Source organism: Balaenoptera physalus (assembly GCF_965194825.1).
Source record: "Balaenoptera physalus genome assembly, chromosome: 4".
NCBI lineage: Eukaryota > Metazoa > Chordata > Mammalia > Artiodactyla > Balaenopteridae > Balaenoptera > Balaenoptera physalus.
This window is the reverse complement of record NC_138891.1, coordinates 66124672-66148608: the sequence shown is the minus strand read 5'-3', so window position 1 is coordinate 66148608 and position 23937 is coordinate 66124672. Positions and strand designations below refer to the sequence as shown.

The window sequence follows — 23937 nt, the reverse complement described above, 5'->3', positions numbered from 1 at the left end:
AATCTGTGACGAAGTGAGAGAGTAAAATTGACATATATACACTACCAAATGTAAAATAGATAGCTAGTGGGAAGCAGCCGCATAGCACAGGGAGATCAGCTCGGTGCTTTGTGACCACCTAGAGGGGTGAGATAGGGAGGGTGGGAGGGAGACGCAAGAGGGAGGGGATATGGGCATATATGTATATATGTAGCTGATTCACTTTGTTATACAGCAGAAACTAACACAACATTGTAAAGCAATTATACTCCAATAAAGGTGTTAAAAAAATAATGAATTGTCTGTGTGTCCTCAGGAGAAAAGGAGGTGGATTTCTTCCAATATATAGTAAGAGGGGTCACACATCCCTTCAGAGGTGTGTTTGTGTGCATGTGTGGATGGAGGTAGGGACCACTGAATTTAGAGTCTGGGGCACAGCTATTATGATTCTGGCAGGGACCAAGACTGAGCAGGAGAGAAACAAAATACTTCTCATTTAGTAATGGAGGTTCCACTGACTCCATTTTTTTCTTGTTGTTTTGGTTTGGTTTTTGTTGTTGTTGGTTTACCAGTGGTAGATTATTTTTTCAGTATACTTAATGGTATTTTTTTTTTAATTGAAGTATAGTTGATTTACAGTGTTTTGCTAGTTTCTGGTGTACAGCAAAGTGATTCAGTTTTATATACATATATATGTATATATATTCTTTTTCGTATTCTTTTACATTATGGTTTATCACAGAATATTGAATTAGTTTCCTGTGTTATAGAGAACTCCATTTTTAATTGAGAAAAGACTACTCTACTCAAACCATCCCCAGTCTCCCCACAAACACACTCATGCATGTGTGCGCACACACACACACACACACACACACACACACAACTGATGTTTGTTCTTGGGATCTGATCTTATTTCAATAGACCCCTGTCAACAGGAACTACCAGCCTCAGCCTTCACAAGGGGAGGTAAAAAAGGAAACTCCAGAAGGCTACTCCACACTCAACTTCCCCAGGGAACCAGCATCCATCATGTGACTGCCTGTCTATGAAATTTGGCTGATGACCAACTGTAGTGAGGATTTGGGGTGCTAAGACCATAGGATTAAAACTTAAGTCATTTTATATGAGGAAAGGGCAAAGAATCTAGGGGGGGAAATCTCGTCCTTCAAAAAGAAGTAAGGTTTCCTAAAAGGAAGTGGAGTGAAGGTGGAAATTTTTGGATATCAACCTTGGAACCATGAGACACTTGATATGAGGGAAGAGGAAACTCTTGAACCTGAAATAAAGGATCCAGAATGAAAGTCTGTAAAGTGACCACAGAAGATCTCTTCACAAGTCTTTAAGATCCTTCATTTTTGAGATTTAAGGCAATATTCAAATTTGCTGCAATTATACTTTGTTCCTTTCTCTATACTAATTATCTTCCCAAATCATTGAAACCCTTTATAAAATAAATTTTTGTGTAACCATATACCCAGAGATACTGGTCTTGAGAAAATGAAGGAACAGAGTGTCAAGAGAGAAAGGGAAAGCCCTCGTGCTCCATCTCTCCTTTCTACCTTCTGTACATGTACCTTCTGTGTGTTCCAGCAGAAAGAGGGTTGGTAGACTGAAGAACATGCCACAGCCTATCAAGAGGCGGAGCCTGTTTGCCCATCCTGCATCTGGGCTGCCTTTGTGATTTGCTCTGACCAATAGAAATGTGGCAGAAATAATGTGCTATTTTCAAGATTAGGCCTTTCACCCCCTGGAAGACTGTCTGAGACCACCACTTGAGAACCCAGTTTATCCTAGTGAAGAAAGAGTGGCCATGTGGAGAACTGAGGAGTCCCAGGCCACTGACAGCACCAACGGTCAGACACAAGAGTAATGCCAACTTGCCCCTTCCAGCCCAGCCATGGGAGCCCAGGAGGTGCCAGCAGAGCAACTCCCCAGCCAACACTCAGAATCATAACAAATAATGATCCTATCTTGTTTTAAGCCACTAAGCTTTGGGGAGACGTATTAAGCGTCAGCCTGTTTACTGGAGCATGAACTCCAGATGACACCCAGGGGAACTGAAGGGCAACCATAGCGAAGCCAGAGCAGTAAGAGAGCTCCCCAGTGCAGGGAGCCCTCCAGAGAGGGCAGAGCCATGAGCAAAGAGAAGGAGAAACCTCTGCTTTCCTGTACAGAGAATGCTGCTCTCTGAAAGGAGAAAGTGACTAGCAGATGCCTAATGTAGGGAGGAACTTGCTATCAGAACTCTCTAAGAAAGTAATGGACTGCTTTAAGAGGTGATGAGTTCTCCAACATCAGGAGTATTCAAGAATGGGCAAGAGATTGAAGGGCAGAATTCGAGCACTATGTAGTTTTCTCTCTGAGGTCACTTCCAACACCAGGCATCTTATTATGTTCTCTAAATCCTATTTGAGAAGACAGCAGTATATGCATAATTATGTCAATAAATCTCATTATCTTAAAAAGAGGCTCTGGTTTATCAAAAGCAGCAGTAAAGTGTATGTGAGCTAGGCAGTTCCTCTGTGTGCATAGTTTATCAACATGAATCTAGCCAGGCTGGTCAGAGCACGCAGACACATATCCACAACAAGCACCAGAGGACTATGAGAATGGATTACTGGAAAAATATCTGGCTAAAAAATGAGGCTTCTGGGCAGAGATGACATCTTTTTAGAATCTCTTTTTGGGGCCAGACCCTGTTGTTACCATTAAGTGAATTTGCAACATGATCATAATAATGACAACAGCAATACTGATAACAGCAGTAAGCACCATTCCAGCTCCCCGTTGGTCTCACTGCCTGCAGCAGATCTGTTGCTGAGATGAACTGTCTCTCCCCTCCCTTCAGAAAGGATTCTTGAAATGCCAAGGGGTATGTTTGGCCACATAGCAAAGTGCTGCTTCCTTCCAGAAGCTGGTAGACCCTCTTGAAATTTCCTTATAAGAAAGGCCACAGGCTTCATGTATGCTCATTACACTGACTTTCTCTGACATTCTAAGGGGAAATTAAACCTTGGGACATGCTTGTCAAAGGTTGTGCTGATTTTCTTTTTTAAAGAAATGCAGTGAAGCTCCCACGACTGAGTTTACTCCTAAGTTTCCTGTCACCACCCTCATTGGAGTGAGGAGGGCTCTGAAGTAGAAGACACTTGCAAAAGATCAATTAGAGATTGAATCAGCAAATTCTTTAGGGTTTAGCTGCATATGTGAGAACCACATTCCAAGCAAATATAAAGGAACACAGCAAATATATTTCCAAGGGAAAACAATGGGTGGCTGATGAGAAGCATGCAGTGAGACCTCCTCAAAGGAATGAAACCTCAGGAGTACATAAATGTAGGGTCTTCTCTTGGGAGATAGAGCCTGTTCAACCAGAGGGCAGCTAGTTCTCTCCTCTTTCAATCCAAACTTCATCTAAGAGGAAATCTCTCAACCAGAATCATTGCGTCCTCATCTTGGAACTTACCTGAGAAAGGAGAGACACTATGGGAGCAATTGAAAGAGTCTTTGTCCTAGTCCTGCTGCCAGCTCACTGGGTGACCATCTACAAGCCACCTTCTCTCTCAGAATCTTGGATTATGTGTCTGTAAAGTGAAAAGTTTCCTTCCAGATTTATGAATTGGTAAAATCTGTGCATCACACCCTCTCAACTTCATTCTGTCCTGAAAAGCATTCTAGGGGACACATACTGAGTGAATCCAATTTTGTGATTGGCGATGGGGCGTTTAGAGGATGAGACCGGGCAAGGGAAGATGCTCCTTTCCCACAGAAAACATGTGAGGCGTTTAACTATGATCTGCTGTTACTAACTTTACTGTCACTCTTATAGGAACTTTTCTGTTTCATGCTGGAAGCTGGGACATGGAGGAACCAATGAGAGGATGGCCAAGCTTTAGTGTGGGAGGACGGTTGGGTTACAGTGGCCCCAGCTTGGTGTATGACATAGAATTTGGGGTATGTCAGAATCAGATGAACTACTCAAGGAGGCAGCTGAGCTATGATTAAGAAACCATGGTTTCACATTTGTGTTTCTTACCTGGGAAGGGCTAAAGGGATCATTCAGGCTCCTCAGAGTCCTGAGCTGTAACATACAATTGGGAAGGCAGGAAACTAGGAGTTGGAATTTGGCAAGGAATGGGGATTATTGTTGTGTCATGGCTGTTTTAATTAGAAGGCAAACCCAGAAAGTCAGCCCACAGGGAGAGGCATATCAGAGATCAACCCAAGTGAGGTATCAGTCAGTGTGATGGCAATGATGATAAAATGGGTACCTTGAAGACCAGGATTTAGGTCTAGCTCTGTCAGGCAAATTCACATCTCTGAGCCTACTTTCTACATCTGTAAAATTAGAAGAATAATCCTAATCCTGTTTGTCTCATGGGGTAATGTTGTAAAGCTTACACGAAAACATGAGTGGGAAAGTACTTTGTCAACTAAAAAATGTTATGAAATAATAGTTATAAGACATGACTGTTGTTCCAGTTTTCTCTGGTTTGAATTATTTCTGATGAGAAACAAGTGGTAATTCTTATAGTTGTTCCTTTGTCTGTTGGTAATATGTTCCCCATCTCAACTCCATCCAGCTGCTTTTAAGATGTTTCTCTTTATCATTTATTTAACACATAATCAGTTTATAATGATTTGATTACAGTACACTCTGACTGTGGTGTGGGGTGTGTGTGTGTTTATCCTGCTTGAAGTACACTGAGCTTCTTATATCTGTGGGCTTATATTTTTCATGTCACTTAAATTTACAATAGATCCCTTGATATTGTATCACAGGACAATTGTCCCTGAGACTTTTCTTTCCCCCAGCATTTTATCTCTATGTGCTTCCATTTACATAATCTCTATCGTCTGTCTTAAAGTTTATTAGCGTTTTTTGTTTTCTTTTTTTTGGCTGCATTACATAGCTTGTGGGATCTTAGTTTCCTGACCAGAGACAAAACCAACACCCTCAGCAGTGAAAGCACAGAGTCCTAACCACTGGACCGCCAGGGTATTCCCTATTAGCCTTTCTTATGCATTGCCTGATTGATGTTACTCTCATAATTTTTAAATTTCAAATCATGTAACTTTTAATTCTAGAACTTCCATTTTGTTCTAGAATTAAACTTATCTTAACCTTCTCTTTCTGAAAATTTCCTATTCTTCACTCATTATGTTAATATTTCCTTTAAATTCTTGAATATAATTATAATAGCTATTCTTCACTCATTATGTTAATATCTCCTTTAAATTCTTGAATATAATTATAGTAGCTGTTTTAAAGTTGTTTGCAAATTTCATCGTCTTTCCCATTTCTTGGTTGTATTCTATTTTTCTGATTTTTATTTTGATTATACATCAGGTATTTATGCTCATTTATATTCTTAGTAAATTGTATTGTATGGTTGACATTATGGGTACTATATTTTTGAAGGATTTTATCTTTATTCATAACAGAGTTTAGTGCTTTGTTGCAGCAGGCATTTAATTTGCTCATGGACCAACATAGTCCTTTCCAGTTTTCTTTAGAGACTTTTAAATAGTTGGTCTAGAATGACTATTACCCTAGGGTTAGGCTAGTTCTATTCCTAACGTGTTGCCTTTATATGGGTTTTATTGAATTTCTGGGATTTTCAGCAAAGTCTCTACTGTGGCTAGTCAGAATGCAAACATCTTTCAGCCTTATGCAAAATCTAGTATTTGTTTAACTCACAGTTCCAAGTAGTTGGTTTCCTCTGATAGCTATTTTCACTCTAGCTTCATGCAGTTTTTCTCTGCACATACACAGGTTAGTATTCAGCCAAAGACTCAAGGGGATCCTTAAGCACATTTTTAGAGCTCCTTCGGTACATAGCTTCCTTCTCCCTCTTACCCTGTCCCAGAAATTCTAGATGCTTCAGTAACCCCAAATTCTAACCTCTGTCATTTTAGCTCTGCTAAGCAACTGTGCTCTGTTTTGCCTCCCCTTCTCTGTACTACGGTCTGGAAAGTGCCTTAAAACAGAAAGCCATTACAATATTGGGGATTATCTTGTTTGTTTCCTACCTCTCAGAGATCACAGTCCTGCACTGCCTTTGGTTCAACATCAGAAAACAGTTATTTTATATAATTAGTCTAGGTTTATACTAATTTACCAAAAGAGGGCTAATGTAGTATCTGTTCCACCATCAGGGCAGGAAGTTGAAGTTCCAACATACAGAATATGTGACTACTTGGTACAAAGTGCTGTGTTAGTCTTCACAGATAAACAGCACACCCTAGGCCTCATTACCTTCTGGAAAAGATAGTCAGACAAATAAGTTCAATGACATCAGGGGAGTTTTAGTAGAGAAAAGTACTGAGTGTCATAATAATTCAGAGGAGGGGACATTTAACTGAAGAAATCAGGAAAGACTTCCTAGAGAAGATGGCGTTTAAGCAGGAAATTTCTATTTTGCTGGTTGGAGAGGAGAAAGACACATTAAGCAAATGAACAAAGAAAAAAAGTGTGTGTATAGTTAGGAATACTAGATGACTGTTGTATAAGTTGTATGGGTGTGAAAGAAAACTGTTACCATGTGAAACTAGAAAAATAAGGTCCAGCTCTGGAAAGTCCATGAATGTTACGTTAAATAGATCAGCCTATCCTGTACAGGAACCCATAGCATCCTAATGATGAAAAGCAAGATCTTTGTGAGAACTTGTCTGTAATTTACTAAGTGAGATTTGGGGTAAGTTTATTATAAACTTCAGGGTTTTTTTCTTTTAATTAAAAAAATTGGATAAGGTCAGAACTGCCTTATTATATCAATGATGGTTAACTTAGTTAATGTCTGTAAAGCACTCAGCTCAGTGTCTGGCATTTAAGTGTTCAGAATTGTAGCTGCTTATGTTATTGTTGTTATTTCTGTAGGCACATCGAGCCAGAGTTAGTTTGTGAAGTGGGTTACTTTGTGAATAGGTATGTATTTTTATATTTAAAAAATGCTGTTGGCTGAATGAGGAATAAACTACACATAGGAGAATGATTAAATGAAGACCAGAATGAACAGAACATGGAGTGGGCTGGAAGGTATGCACAGTAGAGACCAAGGAGTTTCATCCTCCATGGATGGAAACATGGCATAGTCAGGGTCTCAAGCTGTGGCCAACTGCTTTGGCCCCATTAGAGTGTGTTTTACATGTATCTGTTCTGGAGCAGAGGTGCCCAATTATAGTAAGAAATCCCTAGACCCTGAGACATCATTGCCAGGGGGTGATAGGCTCATGTGTTCATTTAAAAGCATTACTGAAATTGTGAGCATTTTGCTCTTTGTGGAGGCGCATATTTTTCCAAATGGCTACAACAATATCCCTGATCCATACATTCTTCCTGGAATGCAGTGTTGACACCGTACCCATTAAGTTTGGGTGGGCTTGTTACTGGAGCAGAAATGAGCTATGTGACTTTTGAGCCAAGGTCCTAAAAGGCAATACAGGTGACACCTGGTCCTCTTGGGACACTTTCTTTTGTAATTCAATCACCATGCCATGAGAAAGCAAAGAGACCACAGGTAGAGGCCACGTATAGGTTTTGTGGATGACGGCCCCAGCTGAGGTCCTATAATCACTATCGACCTCTGGTCGTGTGAGTTCCTGTGGCCTCCAGTGGTTCTGACCCCCAGTCTGTAAGCTGCCTCAGCTCCCCGTGCGGAGCAGAGGTGAGCTGTCCCTTCCAATCCCTGCCCAAATGCCAATTTATGAGCCAAACAGACCAATGTTATTTTAAGCCACTAGATTTGAGGTGGTTTGTTAAGTAGCAATAGATAACTGGAACACTGTTGTATATTTTCTCCCTTTAACAGTTACTAGAAGTACAACTTCCAGCTTTTAAGGTTCTCAATTTTAAAAAATGTATTAAACAGGGTCCTCATATTCACAAAAAAGGTGAAGACACACTGAACTAGAAACTTTAACTGATAAAGAGAAAGTAGAGCAGAAGCCATTGTACCAATGATGTTGGTTGGTTTGTTCTAATAAGACTATTCTCTGCCTGTAAGAAACTGAAAAAAGTTTCCTGAAACCGGATTCTATCTCCCACAGCAATTATTTTGACAATATATTTTCCTTTTACCCATGATAACACGTTTACTTTCTACTGAGGCATAATTTGTTTTTTAAAAACTAGAAAATTATACCTCTCTTGATGTCGACAAAACCAGGTAAACTTAAGTAACTGGGAAAACAGGCATCTTTTAAAATAATTCCTGCCAATTTGTCTTCTCTCCGCCTCCCCATACTTCTCCACATAGTTCCTTGCACACACTCTCAAATGTGGTCACAGCAGTTGTCAATAACAACCAAAGATTAAGCTCCACAAGGAGACAAACATTCAGAAAATTGGAGCCAGAAACACTTCTAGTGGTTGGTTCCATTCTCCCTGCAGTTGACTCATCTCAGAGAGAGCGCACAGCTCATGGTTTGAGATGACAGCAAATCTCCCAACAGCCTGGATAACCTTTGCTAAGGCCTTACAAATGGGAAAGGACCGTGCAAGTTATTGAGGAATCACAGATAGATACAATAAACACCTTTCCCAGGACACATTAATCCAATGAATGGTCTGATGGTGAGCAAAACATTTGAATCCAAGACCTGTGATCTGCCTGTTGCTCTGACAAAGGAGAGTGGAGGGGAAATATTCAACAATAGCCCAATCCATTTAGGGACTATCCCACCCCATTCTAACATACAGCATATATCCATCAAACTAGCCAGAATTTTTTAAAAAAATTATTTCTATTCAAATACAAATACAGTTCCCAGTGGAACCCAGGATTTTTTTTAATCCATTGGTTTTTTTTGTTATATCAACTGAATTCTCATATTTGTACATCACCTATGCATTTTGAATTCATATCTCAGAAATTTTAATGAGAGACCACTGCACAAAGACTTGGAGTGTTCCCCTAAAAGGGAGATAGGATGATTAATAGGTGTTTGTTGTTTGATCATTAAAACTAGGAAGTAATGATTTCCTTCTATGTTTTAAAACAACTGATAAGACCAGATGGCTTAAGACAACATGGCTTAAGGCTTAATCTTTTAGCGAGTCTAAAAATCCAATTAAATCTGAGAGATTCACCCCAGGAAAAGGCACAGGAGCACAGAGTGTACAATTTTTATTACAATTTCAGAGAGTACATGAACTTCAGGTTAAGAATCACTGCCTACTGATGATGTATTCTATATGAGCATGAGCTAACTGCTTTGGATTTGAAATCAATCACCAATTTTTTACACCTACTATGTGTCAGACACTTAGCCAGGCACTCCACGTCCACTTCAGCATCATCCTGGGAAGTAGATAGAGACTGCTGTGTATAACAGAGCAGGAATCTTCTTTCCTCTTTCACCTTTTCCCCATAACAACTATTAACATTCCAAAAATGGAATGTTCTTCCCATGAACACATTCTGGGAAATGTTAATGTAGTCAAAATCCTTTAATTTAAAGGTAAGGAAACTGAAGCAGAGAGAGAGAGTTAAAATGCCTGAAGTAAGATGGTGAGTTGGTACAGGTTGGGCTTAGACCCAAGCCTGTCTCCTGGGTCTGTGCTCTTTGACTACATCCATCAACTACAAGAGGTCCCCAGTGCAACAGATAACAAGTTGTTTTGGTTTGGGTTTCCCAGAAGCTGACACTCAGACAAGAATATGATAGCAAAGTAGTTTGATGGGGAGGGAAAATAAACACCAGGAGAGGAAGAAGGAAATACGCCAAAAAAGGTAGTCAATATGGGGTGTGTTATCAAGTCAGTTACAACTGTGGGTGACTGGAGATTTATCCTATTGGGGAAACTCCAGGGGGTCAACATGGGACACACACCTTAGAGTTACTGCACAAAAGGAACTGGGTAGCTGGGTTATTTATACACCAACTGCAGCCAGTTATTGTTTGAGGGCTGTTTAGGGAATAGGGAGATGCATTCATTCTAGCCCTTCCAGCCTCCTTCATTGGGCAAAACAGGCTTCAGTGGCCAAAGAAGCCTCTTAATCAAAGAAATGCAAGTGCTGACAGTTGCAAGTCACTCAGCAGATACAGAAAATGAGGGAATATTTTCAGGCTACTGACAGTGTCTGCTACATGTGTGTATTAATGTTCATGGTCAGATCTGTGCGCTGGTACATGGCTTATTTGTTTGGGGGTTGGGAGTCTTGGCTCCTCATTTCAATATATTTAAGCTTCTTTTGGCGATATAGAACTGAATACCATTTTGAGACTCAGGGAAGTGATTCTGGAGACAGCAACCAAGATAATGCAAGGTTTGTGAAGCAGGCCAAGTTGGATGATGGCTCTGGGTTTATTTAGTTTATTTACCCTGCAGAAGAGAAAGTTGAAACAGAGCTTAATTTTAATCCACTGAATCAAATCATTTTCCAAATTCTGTTAGTTCTATATCCATAGTGACTTTCTTTTTCCCACAGGGCTTTGCCTAGGCTCTCAATATTTATCATCTAAACCAGTCATTTTCAACACTGTTAGATGTAATGCTTTCTTTCCTAAAAAATAAATAAAAATTAAAAATATTCATGATGACTGTTCAGTATATGGAAATTAAAATTATAGATAATATAATCTATCAAAATATATCGTTCCACAAACAACAAAATAATACCCTGACTTTAATACATAGAGAAATAAAGGAAAGTAGTTTATAACAAAATAAAAACATATTTCAGTAAACTAGTGTGTGTGATCAAGCAGTCAAATGCTTGCACCTCTTCATAATTTGAGCATCATAGTTATAAATGCAGACCAGTACAGGTGTGTTGTATTAGGACTCGAATATCATTAGTAGTGTGTATATTGGTAAAACAGTGTTAAATGCCAGGTCCAGACTATTATAGAAAGGAATATTCAGTTTTTTATGTGGAATTCAGAACAATTTTTAGTTGTTTGGCCTAAACTGTCTAGATACCTATCATTCTTTTTTTTTTTTTTTGAATGTAAAACATTTAATTTAAAAATGTTGACACTGCAATATATAAAATAGCTATTATAAATGCACATAGTGTATTCTATAGCTGCCAGGTTTACTTTTTTTTTTTTTTTAATAAGGAAACTGTAAGTTACACTGTGATTAAGACTTGTATCTTCACCCTTGAAAAAGCCCACATTCTATCACAGTGATGTATGGTCAGACTTAACAGCCCCAATTGTTAAACACTTGGATCAAGTCATAACCAGTTTTATTGCAAAAGGACCCTGTACACATTTATCAATTCTAGTACCTTAATAGCTACCCAACAAGTCATTAACATACAGAAACATGCATCATGAGAAGCAAGAAATATCACCCATCTCTTCTGCATATTAGCAACTTGTCACTCCTGAGCAACAGTGCTCACATCACTGAGGTCTGTGAACAGTCAGTCACTTTTCGCATTCATCCTGAGTGAAAGATGGAATGACTTAAGTACAAATGCAGCATATTACAAACAATTTCTTACAGAAGAAGCCACAAAGTAAACCAAAGTATTTTACAGAATTTACTACAAAACACCATAAAAACTGCCTTCACTTAAGCTCTCTCTCCCCGTATCCGGCGAGCCGACTGGATGTCTTTGGGCTTGATGGTGACTCTCTTAGCGTGGATGGCACACAGATTAGTATTTTCAAATAAACCCACCAGGTACGCTTCACTAGCCTCCTGAAGCGGCACTCTGGAACCTCAAGTCGGTTTTGAAATCCTGGGCAATCTCCCTCACCAACCTCTGGAAAGGCAGCTTCCGGATCAGAAGCTCGGTGGATTTCTGGTAACGACGTATTTCTCGAAGCGCAACGGTCCCGGGCCTGTAGCGATGAGGTTTTCTCATCCCGCCGGTAGAGGGGGCGCTTTTCCTGGCCGCTTTAGTGGCCAGCTGTTTGCGGGGCGCTTTGCCACCCGTGGACTTAGGAGCAGTCTGCTTGGTTCGGGCCATTTTCTTTCACCCAATGCCGAAGTTTTACGCCGCTTCTCCGACAGCCGCGCCACTCCTGCTGCCCAATGAAGAACCGCAGTCGCCGAACTAATGGAAGAAGCTCCTCCGACTACCGACCAAACCGCTCTGCATTCGATGCCTATCATTCTTGACTCCTGTTCACTAAACACTAGTAGCAAATCATAAGATCCCACAAAATTTCAAAACATGTCTCAGGAGCAGTATCACCCCTATTGAGAACCACTGACTCATTAAAGAAAAATCTCAATTGTTCCCCTAACCTCTAATCTTTATTCTCTCTCATCTGCCCTCCACAGAGCCACCGAGTCAGCTTCCTAGAATGTAGGGCAGACCTTCCTCCCAAACCTTCCATGACCCTTCAGTCCAAATTTCTTTCTCCTGGTAGGAGACCTAGAGGGTAGCCTAGCTGGCGAAGGTTTCAGAGAGCTGGAGCCAGAGCCGTCACGCATAGCCACACTCAATTCCAGGGGTATCTTCTCATACAGAGAACATGTGATGTTTAAAACAAAGAAGTGTGCACAGCCCAGAGTCTATATGTAAAACCTCTGTCTATAAAGCAGGGCCGATATTCCATTAGCTGTTCTGAGAAGCCCTCAATAAGCTCCGAGTCGCACAGAAATATGGGAAGGCTATCAAGGCCTTATCCCATATCCATTCTCTCCTGGTGACCTAGGCACTGAAGCCAGTGCTGGCATCAGTAAGAACTTGGAAGTTCCTTGTCTACATGTTTGTGGACATCGTGACCCTCTCTGTGGTCCCCGGGTCTGAGTTGTAGGGTATGCAATGGACCATGGGCTGTTTGTGGGCCTGGTGTGGACAGAAGTTGTGGCAGATGGATAGTATGATGTGAAGGATGGTAAATGAAAGTGTCAAACCACAAGGTTGACATATTCTGCTGGGAAGGGCCCTAAGCAACAGTCCTCCCGGTTCCTCAGGGATAGGTGGTGCCCAGAAGTCAAAGAGATTCCGGCACTGGAAATCACCTCCTGATTCTTGGCACCTGTAGGCACATGCCTTCTCTCAGCCTATCAAACTTGTTCATCCAAATGTCCCCATGGCTGAGGAGAATGAATATAGACATCCCACACAGGGGTGGGATAAGTGTGGAGTTGAGGGCAGGAGTTGAAGGAGGCCTAGAAATTTGAAGTAACATGATGCAAACATAAAATTTCTTTGAAATTTCATGCTTTATATTTTAAAAATCTATTACTTTTATATTCTGTAGTACACCATAGTGTTTGTTTTTTACACATATTTAGGTGTCTGTACATGTCTCTAGGTGTGTGTATATATGTGTGTGTGGTATAAGTTTAGGCCTAGGAATGTCAGCTTGGATGTCAAGACACCTCTGTCCCTGGTTAGAGTATTTAATGTGGGTCATGGCAGTCGATCAGCGTGATGACACACCAAAGTGGCAGTCTGCAGCTATGGACTTCTTCAGCCAGTATATATTCCACTGAGCAGACTTCTTTACGAGCTACTCCCCCCTCTGGCTTCTAGATGAAGGCATCTGCCTGTGGCCCATTCAACTTCCAAAACTCCACTGAAACTGCATTCTCAAAGGTTACCATAAGCCCCGTACCCCCAAATGTTAGTCTTCATTTTACTTAACTTAGCTGAATTTAACACTGCTAACCATTTCTCAGCTCCTTACCTTGGCTTGGATGGATGACAAAATACCATCCTGTTTTTCCTCCTGCCTCTCTGGTTCTTACTTTTCACTTTCTTCTACTTGCCCATTCTCTTCTAGTTGACCTTTAGAAATAACATGCCTGAGGTAAAATTCTAGGCATCTCTTCTTTCCCCTCTATATTTTTTCCCTAATTGCATCCACATACCTGGATTTTATTAACATCTATTCACTGATGACTATACTTTTTCCCTATATTTCTAGGAAGAACCCCTCGATTGATACAGTTTCTTGCTTCACATATTTGTTTTGATGATTCATAGGCAGTGGCTTGCTGGAGCTGGCTGCTTCTGGGTCACGAAAGATTGTTAAGTTTCCAAGATTTTTTAAGCTGGTTATTAAACAGTTGGTAGCTTGAAATCAGATGTGATGGAAGTATCTACACCATGAAGATCAGAAAATGCTACAAGTCAGGGCTCCCCATCTATTCCCTCTCCCCCTGAAAAATGGCTTATAGAACACCACTACCATAGGCACCTTTAAGTCAACATTTCAGTACTGTTCTCTTAACACTCCTTCCCTCAAACCTGGTTCTGTTCCAGCATTTCTTTCCACAATAGTGAGGGGAACCACCATCCATAAAGTTGCTCTGATGGAAACATGAGAGACAACCTTGATAACATTCTCCCTAATGTCTTCATCTCTACCTATTTCTCTGACTTATTTTTTTCAATTCAGTTCTATTGAGATATAATTTCTGTGTGATAAAATGTAGCCATTTTAACCATATAGTTTGATGAGTTTTTGACAGGAGTATATACATTTGAAACTTTACCCCTATTAAGAAATAGACTATTTCCACCACCAAGTAAGTTCCTTCATCCACCTTCACAACTGGCCTCAGGTAACCATTGACCTGCTTTTTACAATTATTGGTTAGTTTTACATATTCTAAATTTTTATAAAAATAGAATATATAAATATACTCTTTTGTGTCTGGCTCCTTTTACTCAGTATAATTTTTTTGGATTAATCCATGTTGTTGCATCTATCTGTAATTTATTCCTTTTTGTTTCTGAGTAATATTCCACCATGTGTGTATAGCACAATTTGTTTATTCTCTTCTCTTGCTAATGTATATCTAGATTGTTACCAGTTTTTATTTGGTATAAATAAATACTCTTTAAAGATCTGTATACATTTTTATGGTACATGTTTAAGCATTTTTATGGGTACATGTTTTTTATTGCTCTTGGAATTGAAGATACCATAAGGCTCTGTTAAGCAGACAGGATCAGAACAATGCTGCTGGTGTTTTCTTTTAATGTCTTTGTTTGGTGGCAGAACAATGTATTATTGCCTTCCCTATTTTCTGAAATATATTGTATAGAACTGTTCTTTTTTGTTCCTTAGATGTTTGAAAGAATTCACCAGAGAAGTCACCTGGGTTGAGATTCTTCTTTGTGGAATATCGTTTATAAGAAATCCAATTGTTTTTAATAGATATGGGACTATTTAGAATTTCTATGTTCTCTTAAGTCATTTTTGGTCATTTGTTGTTGTTGTTGTTTTCCAAAGGGTTCTTCCATTTCATATCAGATGTTGAATTTATTGGCAGTAGGTTGTTCTTTTTTTTTTTTTTTTATAAATTGGACACAGAAATGATGGGATAAGAATTCAGTTCAAGGAGTCTTAGAGAATTCTGGTGTTTTGTTTTGTTTTGTTTTGTTAATTATTAAATTATTTATTTTTATTTTATGGCTGTTTTGGGTCTTCGTTTCTGTGCGAGGGCTTTCTCTAGTTGCGGCAAGTGGGGGCCACTCTTCATCGCAGTGCGCGGGACTCTCATTATCGCGGCCTCTCTTGTTGCGGAGCACAGGCTCCAGACGCGCAGGCTCAGTAATTGTGGCTCACGGGCCTAGTCGCTCCGCGGCATGTGGGATCTTCCCAGACCAGGGCTCGAACCCATGTCCCCTGCCTTGGCAGGCAGATTCTCAACCACTGCGCCACCAGGGAAGCCCAGTAGGTTGTTCTTAATAGTCCTTATTATCCTTTTAGTGACTGTAGACTCTGTAATAATGTCCCTTGTTTAATTCTTGATGATAATTTGTGTCTTTTCCCTTGTTTCTTTGATGAGTTTAGATAGAAGTTATTAGTTTTATTGAAATGTTGGTCACAACAAGCTATTCAAGATGATAACACACCAAAGTGGCACCTCTGCAGTCAGTATATATTCCGTTGAACAGACCTTCTTTATAAGCTATTCCCACCTCCGGGCTTCTACCTGTAGCCCATGGTGTGACATTTAAAGAATCTTCTTTTGGTTTAATTTATTTTCTCCATTATTTGTACATTCTTTATTTGATTGATTTTTGCTTTTATTTCTATTTTTTCATTCTTTCACTTACTTTAGGTTTAATTGTCTCAACTTTCTGTAGCTTTTTAGTATGCAAGTTTAAATTATTGATTTGATTTTTTTCTAATATAATCATTTAAAGTTATACATCTTCCCTTAGGATTGCTTCAACTGTATCTCACAAGTTTTGATATGTTGTGTTTCTATTTTCATTCAGTTCATTAAATATTTTTAAATTTCCCTTGGGATTTCTTTTATTATCCAAGACTTACTTAAAACTAAGCTGTTTATTTTTCAGATCTCTTTCTATTTTTATTTCCAATTTAATTCTGTACAATTAGAGAACATACTCTTTCAATCTTTAAAAACTTACTGATTTTAACCAATTGAAGGACTCACCTTGTTTGTTTTCCTACTCCCAGTGATTATGATCTTGTGATGTCTGCTGTTCAATGTCTGAAAGTGGGTTTTTTTCACATATTTTTCTTAGTTTTCTACGTGTTTACATTGGTAGTGCAAGTCCAGCATCTGTTACTTTATCATGACCTAAAGCCTCCCTGATTCACTGAATCAGGCTCATAATGATTAACTTCCCTTAGTGTTTTCTATTGTCCTTCAGGTTTCAACATTTCCTCCTAGAAGTCTCCCCTTACTGCTCTCCTTCACTGAAAACTTGGTTAGAACACTCTTTTGTGTGGTTTTTTTTTTCCCAGAGTGCACAACACTTACTCCTTATGTGGTACATATCCCACTCTACTGTATTTGCCTGTTACTTTTTTACTTACTTCTCTTAAAGTACATATATTTTATATATTAGGTTGAACCATATGAAAGTTCTGCTATTTGACAATTTTTTGATCTACAAAACTAGCAGTTTCCCCTAGTTCAAAGTAATATGTATTTAAAATGTTATTTATACATCCATAGAGAGGTTGTGGGGATCCAAAATAGCTTTGGTCTCTTATGAAATGTCATTAATGGGAGAGTCCTCAGGTATAATAATCCTTTCCCAGAACTTTTGAAAGTGGCCCTACCACATTTTCTAAATTCTTATTATAAGGCTGCTGTGAGGATCAAATGAGATAATGTACATAGAATAATTAGAGAAGAGTCTGGTATGAGAGAAGTGCCCTATGAAGTTTGGTCATGTTGCTGTTTAGGTTGTCGTTGTGTCGGTTCAGCTTTATCTTTGCTAGACGCCAGGCAGTTCCCTCAGACCGTTGCTCACTCTGTAATGTCCCTGCCTTACAGCAACCCTTTAGGACTCCTTCCCAGCCTTTCCTCCAGCTCCTTACTTTTAGTTAACCTCCAGGAAAGGCAGCCCCTCCCTTTGTGACAGTGATTATGCACCCTGAGCTTCAGGTTGATTGGGAAAATCCTTACACTTGATCTCTTCCTCTCTCCCCAAAGTTTCTCAGGTTCCTAGAATCAGCTTTTTGACCTTGACCAGCTTCTTTCAGTCCTGAGGTGGAGAGAGGGGGCTCATCTCAGGCACATTCAGTATCTCTTTTAGAGTTTTATCTTGTTTGTTTATTTATCTCTTCAGCAATGTTTGGCTTTCTGGGCCAGAGTATCTTGACTGCACTCTGGACTAGGGTGTCCTAGTAATAAGATGTTACCAATGTCAGGAACCACTATCCCAGGGACCTGGTGTTTCTATAACTTCCCCTGTCAGAAGCTCCCAAGAGACTGAAGGTAGAAGTGACATCACTCCTCTCCTTCAACCCTCAGTTTAACCAAAGCGAAGAAGGTCCTTGTCTAGAAGTCTTAAGATCTGGCTCTTGCCATCCACTTGCTGGGTGACTTGGCCAAGTCCTATTCCCCCTTTGGATCCCAATTCTCCCATCTGAACAAGGCCCTTTTAGTTCACAGGTTCTGTGACCTATTTGAGTTCTTTTGAAATGAATTTCAGGGATTTCTCTAGAGAAGAAATTGGAGGAATCCTTTATTTCTGAACTACTTTTTTCTTGGACAGTACAAGTTGGTAGTTTATTAGCTGAAGTTTTTGCCGTTTATTAGCTGAAGTTTTGCTTAATTTATTCTCTAGGAAAGAGCCTTGTGCCCTTAGCATTAAGGAAGGAAATGCATCTCAGTACCAGAGGGACTCATCTTTGCATCCTCCCTCAAACGTCCAAGTGAATGTGTCAACTCCCACCGTGAAGGTATCATTTCTCAAATACTAATGCGGAGGATAGTGATTCTTGGCCACCTACCCACATCAGAATGTTGTCACTACGCATTACTTAAAAGGCACTCTAGCATAGCACTTCTCCTGGGATAACTAAAGTGGAAAATGGCAGTAATCACAGGTGCATGTACCTCTGTGGACTGCATTAGCCATGGTCCCTTGGAGGCAGTGGGGGCTGCTTAGCTGATAGAGAAATTGTAGGCGTGTGGGCTCAGGTTCTGTGAGGAGCAATTATAGCCCAGAATACAGAGCAATTGTGGGAGGAAGTTGACAGCTGTAATTGAAGAGCATTATGTGATGTCAGTGGAGTGAAAAGGAGAGAAAAAAGTGAAATCCACAACAGCAGGATAGCAATGAAAGCCTTGTGTTTGATCATTTTGGTGTCCTGTATCTCCGTCTAAAAAGAAGGACTCCATAGAAAGCGGATTAGGATTGAATCCTGATCTTGCCCTTTACTAATGGTACCATCTTGGGCAAATCGCCTACTCTCTTAGGCTTAGTTCCTTCCTCTGTGGAAACTAAGGTGGTAATGTTTTGCAAAATTGTTCCAAGGAGTAAATGAATTGCATAAGTAAAAGAAGGTGGAGATAACACTCCAAAACAGCAAAAATATTTTCTGAGTTCTTATTGTGTAACAGGCACTGTACTAGCCATAGAGGAGATAGAGATAGAAATGAGACAATTCCTGATCTTCACGAGAATAGAGGCTACTAGATGAGACAGGCATATACACAGCTACTCGAGGTCAGAAGGCAAACCATTCATTTACCCTAAGAGAATCCAACTCATTTCAAAATATTTCTTTCAGGCAGTTTAAAGATCTGTCTGATCCCCTTTTATTATTGAAAAAGATCATTTCCATAATTAAGTAAAAGTGGATTTATGTGCATATTTCATTCTTATCAAAATTATCATAAGTGCATTGATTCTTTAATAACAACTATCATAACCACAAACCACTGTATTTGCAATGCCTTCCCAAATTCTAAGGATCTGGAAAAATCCCTTTTTAAAATTCAGTAATTTTAAAAACTTGAATTGTCAAGTAAAGCCAGTATTCTAAATTGTATCATACATAAGCACTAGTCATCTAAAATGAAATTTGGCCCCAAGAAAATCTAAGACCTGATTTAAGCATCTAAAGAACATGTCATTGGGGCCCTACCTGGCTGGGCCTGGTCCGTTTACAGAACTTGAGACTTAGGACACAAGGTAAGCTCTTCCAAATAAGTGTGGCCCTTGAATTCCCAGCCAGAGATAAATTCTTTCCAAGACCCGGATGCAGCCCATGCTGGTGTCAGCTCACTCTTTGACCTCCTGGTTCTCCCAAGAATTGTCATGAAGATCAGCTTCTTCATGCCCTACTTTCCTCATCCTTACTTTTTCATTGTGCTGTTCTCTTCTGCCTTAAGTTGCACCCATTGCCACAGCCATTCCAAGCCAAACCCTACTAGTTTAGTAGGCTCATGTCTTTGCGAAAGTAGTGGAGTATGAGGCTAATATAGATATCAAAGGTTGCCCCAGATGTAAAGAAAAAAGATACTACCCATAGGGCCTCAGAAAAGGAGGTTGCTTGGAGGAGGTGGAATTTGAGCAGAGCTTTGAAGAAACATTTTGATTTCAGAAGATGTAAATGGCAAGGACTGGACAAGGTTCTCAAGTAATTTCCCTGGACCCACAGCTATAGGTGCAGTGAGGCCCTCTTCCTTAGTCCTTTCCAAATGGGAGAAGTTCTACTCCTGTTTTACTCTCCAAGGAATTCTATGCTTTCCACCACCTAGGGAAAGGGCTTTGGCTCTTTCTTTGCTTTTAGAGGAAAGCAGAATGCAGAATAGGTATCCACCATTGGGATGAGGGGGACCAGTGTCTGACCTACTGCTTCAAAGTCCATATCTTTCCCTACTCACTCCAAATCGTTTCAGTGTCTAAAATCATTTCAGTGTCTCTCTAGAGAGAGATTTCTTTGCATTTAAAAGCCTTACTGGGGCTTCCCTGGTGGCGCAGTGGTTAAGAATCCACCTGCCAATGCAGGAGACACGGGTTCGAGTCCTGCTCCGGGAAGATCCCACATGCCGCGGGGCAACTAAGCCCTTGCACCACAACTACTGAGCATGCGCTCTAGAACCCGTGAGCCACAACTACTGAAGCCCGTGGGCTTAGAGCCCGGGCTCCACAACAAGAGAAACCACCGCAATGAGAAGCCCGCGCACCTCAACGAACACCCAACGCAGCCAAAAAATTTAAAAAAAAAAAGAAAGAAAGAAAAAGCCTTTCTATATTCTATAGAACACACTGATGTTCAAAAATATTTAGGGAATAAATAGTAATACATGGCTGAATACCTTATAGAAGAGTGTACCTTAAACCTTGACAGGTACTACTTCATTGATGTTAATTTCACAAATAACTGAAAATAAGGTCATGTGGAAATTCAAAAAACTAAGGGTAATACATTATTCCGAGTAGGTTACAGTTTCAAAAAAACTTCCACATCCCTTATTTTATTTGATTGACATGACAACCCTGTATATATTAGCTTTTGCTACCTAAGAAACCACCCAGAATCTTAGTGGCTTAAAGACACAATCACTTATTTTCACAGAGCAGGGCTCAGTTGGGTGGCTCTGCTCATCTAAGCTGAGCTTGCTCATTGGTCTAGGGGTTGACTGCAGGTCAGGGGATGTAGAATGACTCAGCTGGGACAAGTAGGCTCTGCTCCACCTTGTGGGACCCGTGAGCTAGCTTGGGCATGATCTGCTCATGGTGATCGTAGAAGCTCATGAAAGCAAGTAGAAACACACAAGGCCTCTTGAGAGCTAAGCTCAGAACTGTCATACTGTCACTTTTTTTTTTCATTTTTTTGACCAAAGTAAGTTATATGGCTGAGCGCAGAGTCATGGGATGGGGAAATATCCTCTTCCCCTTTTGAGAGAAAAACTACAAATCACATGGCAAAAAAAAAGATAGTACAATCTTTTCCAAACCCTACAAAATAAAAGGGCAAGAATTACTATCTTTATGCTCATTCTGTGTGCAGAGAACATGTCTCAGAAGTGAAGTGATTTTTCCATGGGGTAGAACTAGGTCTTTTCACACCAAATGCTTTTCACTTCTACTGTACTACAGACATAGTTGCCTAGAGTTAGATGGAGGGGACTCTAGAAGACTGGCCCATGAAAGACTGAATATGCAAATGGTCAGTGGGCTGACCACATATAAAAATAGAACTCTGACCCACAACCTTGTCAACAACCAGCCTGGGAAGCCAAACCACACCCTCTGCAGCAATTGGACGCAAAGCCGTCAGGACCTGGTCAATAACTGCCAGTTTCCCTAATTTTCCCCCATTGTCATTTTGGGTCCTATGAGTCTTAAGCAATCAAACACTGACTAAATGCCACCATTAATGCAATCCAAAAGTGGAACCAGTCCATATGGATTGGCTCATCAACTGGTGAATGTATTTTAAAAAATGTGATATATCATACAATGGCATACTCTGTGGCAATTGAAAGTAACAAACTACTGATGCATGCTAAGTAAAAGCAGCCAGACATAGCACGCCACATATCACATGCTTCCATTTATATGACATTGTTAGAAAAGGCAAACTTGTAGAGACAGAAGCAGATCAGTGGTTGCTGGGGGCTAGCTGTTGGAATAGGGACTGACCGCAATCTGGCGTGAGAGACCTTTTTAGGAAGTGTTCATTTGGAACATTTAGAACATTTGGAAGTGTTCTAAAATGGGTTGTGGTGATGGTTGCACAACTGTGTAAATTTACTAGAAATCACTTAACTGTGCACTTATAATGGGTGAATTTTATGGTATGTGTTTTATACCTCAATAAAACTGTTTAAAAAGAAAGCATAATGCCTTGGAAGAGAATAAAAACATATCATGGATGAAAAAAAAATGTTGTCAGGCGAATTGCCAGGGAACAAATGTTTGGCACAGCATTAGTTGCTCTGCTTTGTGGAAGCTGGGTACTAAAAAATTCCCTCTTGAATATAACTCCACTAGGCCTGGGAGTATGACTTTCTCAGGAGCCTCCTGCTTGACCCATCGTCTCTTAGCTTTGGCAGCTTTCTGCACACAGAATGTCAACACTAGTAGGCATGTCAGGTGCCTGGCCTTTGGAGTCCGCTAGACTCAGGTTTGAACTCTGGCTCTGCCATTTATCAGCGGTGTAACATGGGTATGTAATTTGGCTTCTTCAAACTTTGGTTCTCTACACATAGATTGGGACTAATAATTCTCATCTCACTGGGCAGTGATGAGGAGTGTATGCGACTATTCCAATTATCTATTGCTGCATAACAAACTACCCCAAACTTGATGGATAAAAACAACCATTTTATTACATCTGATTCTGTGGGTCAGAAATTCTGGAAGGGCTTGATTGGGTGGTCTGTGTCTTAATCTACATGGTATCAGCAGAGCAACTGGGGCTGGAGGATCTACTGCCAAGATGGCTCTTTCACTCACATGTCTGATACCTCCATGATCCTTGTTTTCTCTCTCCACATGGCATGTCATCTGTGAGGGCCTCTCTGTGAGATTTGAGCTTCTCACAACATAGCGGTCTCAGGTAGCTGCACTTCTTACATGGTGGCTGGCTTCCATAGGCAGGAAGCAGAAGCTGCCAGGCAACTTGGGGCCCTACCTGCAATGGCACAGCATCAATTCCACTCTATGTTATTGGTCAAAGCAGCCACTTGGCCCACCCACCCAGATACAAGTAGACCCCACCCCTAGGTGGAGGTGGGATAAGAAGATCACATTTTACCAGAGCATGTGGGTTGGGCAATACCCATATATTTGTGGGCATATTTGGAAAATACAGTGTACCACAGAGCCAATGACTACATAGTGCAGAAGTCGGCAAACTTTTACTCTAAGGGCCAGATAGTAATTATTTTAGACTTTACAAGCCATGTGGTGTCTGTCATGATTACTCAACCCTGCTGTGCAACCATGCTATACAAAGGTAATCATAGACAGCACCTAAATGAATAGTTGTAGCTGTTTTCCAATAAAACTTTATTTATAAACCAGAGGGCAGGCCAGAATGGTCCATGGGCCATCATTTGTGACCTCTGATGTAATGCATGATATGCAGTAAGTGCTCAGTTATAGTAGAGCCTATTATTGTCATTGTTATTAAGAGGCTTTGGAAATCACCCAGTTCACTCCTCACCTCTCCTATTGATAAATATAACCTGACTTAGCCAACATTCTCAGCTTGGTGCCGCCAGCCACCTAGATGATCCCTCTTTTCACTTTACTCTATAACTTGCACCTACACTTCAGTAAGTACCATCCTTCAGCCTCTCCCTATCTCACTGCTAGAGGACCACAGGTTTGGTAGGGAGGGCCTGAAGCCCATAAAATATGGTCAGGCCCTCTTTAAGAAAAAGGATACAAAATTAGGAGCAAAAGTGAATATTTATTTGGAATGAAAAAAGAAATCGCAACAAATAACAGATTGTAAAATGCTGACAGATAACACAAAATCCAGAAAAATGACATAGCCTCATGTCTCTATAATACTTTTCCCTAAAACTTTTTTTTTTTTGGGCTGAGTGGGGTCTTCGTTACTATGCGTGGGCTTTCTCTAGTTGCTGCAAGTGGGGATACACTTCGTTGTGGTGGCAGGCTTCTCGTTGTGGCTGCGGTGGCTTCTTTTGTTGCGGAGCATGGGTTCTAGGTGCACGGGCTTCAGTAGTTGTGGCTCTTGGGCTCTAGAGCGCAGGCTCAGTAGTTGTGGCACACGGGCTTAGTTGCCCTGCCGCATGTGGGATCTTCCCGGACCAGGGCTCGAAGCCAT

At 40.5% G+C, this 23937-nt stretch overlaps 1 long non-coding RNA gene and 1 pseudogene across 2 annotated transcripts in view; one reads left to right on the top strand and one right to left on the bottom strand.

Annotated features, from left to right (window-relative positions):
• The window catches only part of LOC309660677, a 217451-nt gene that overhangs the window by 125001 nt on the left and 68513 nt on the right, over positions 1-23937 (top strand). The window lies entirely within an intron of this gene.
• On the bottom strand, positions 11164-15181 carry LOC309660264 (histone H3.3A pseudogene; annotated as a pseudogene). Its single transcript has one exon. The product of its transcript is annotated as a histone H3.3A pseudogene (transcript).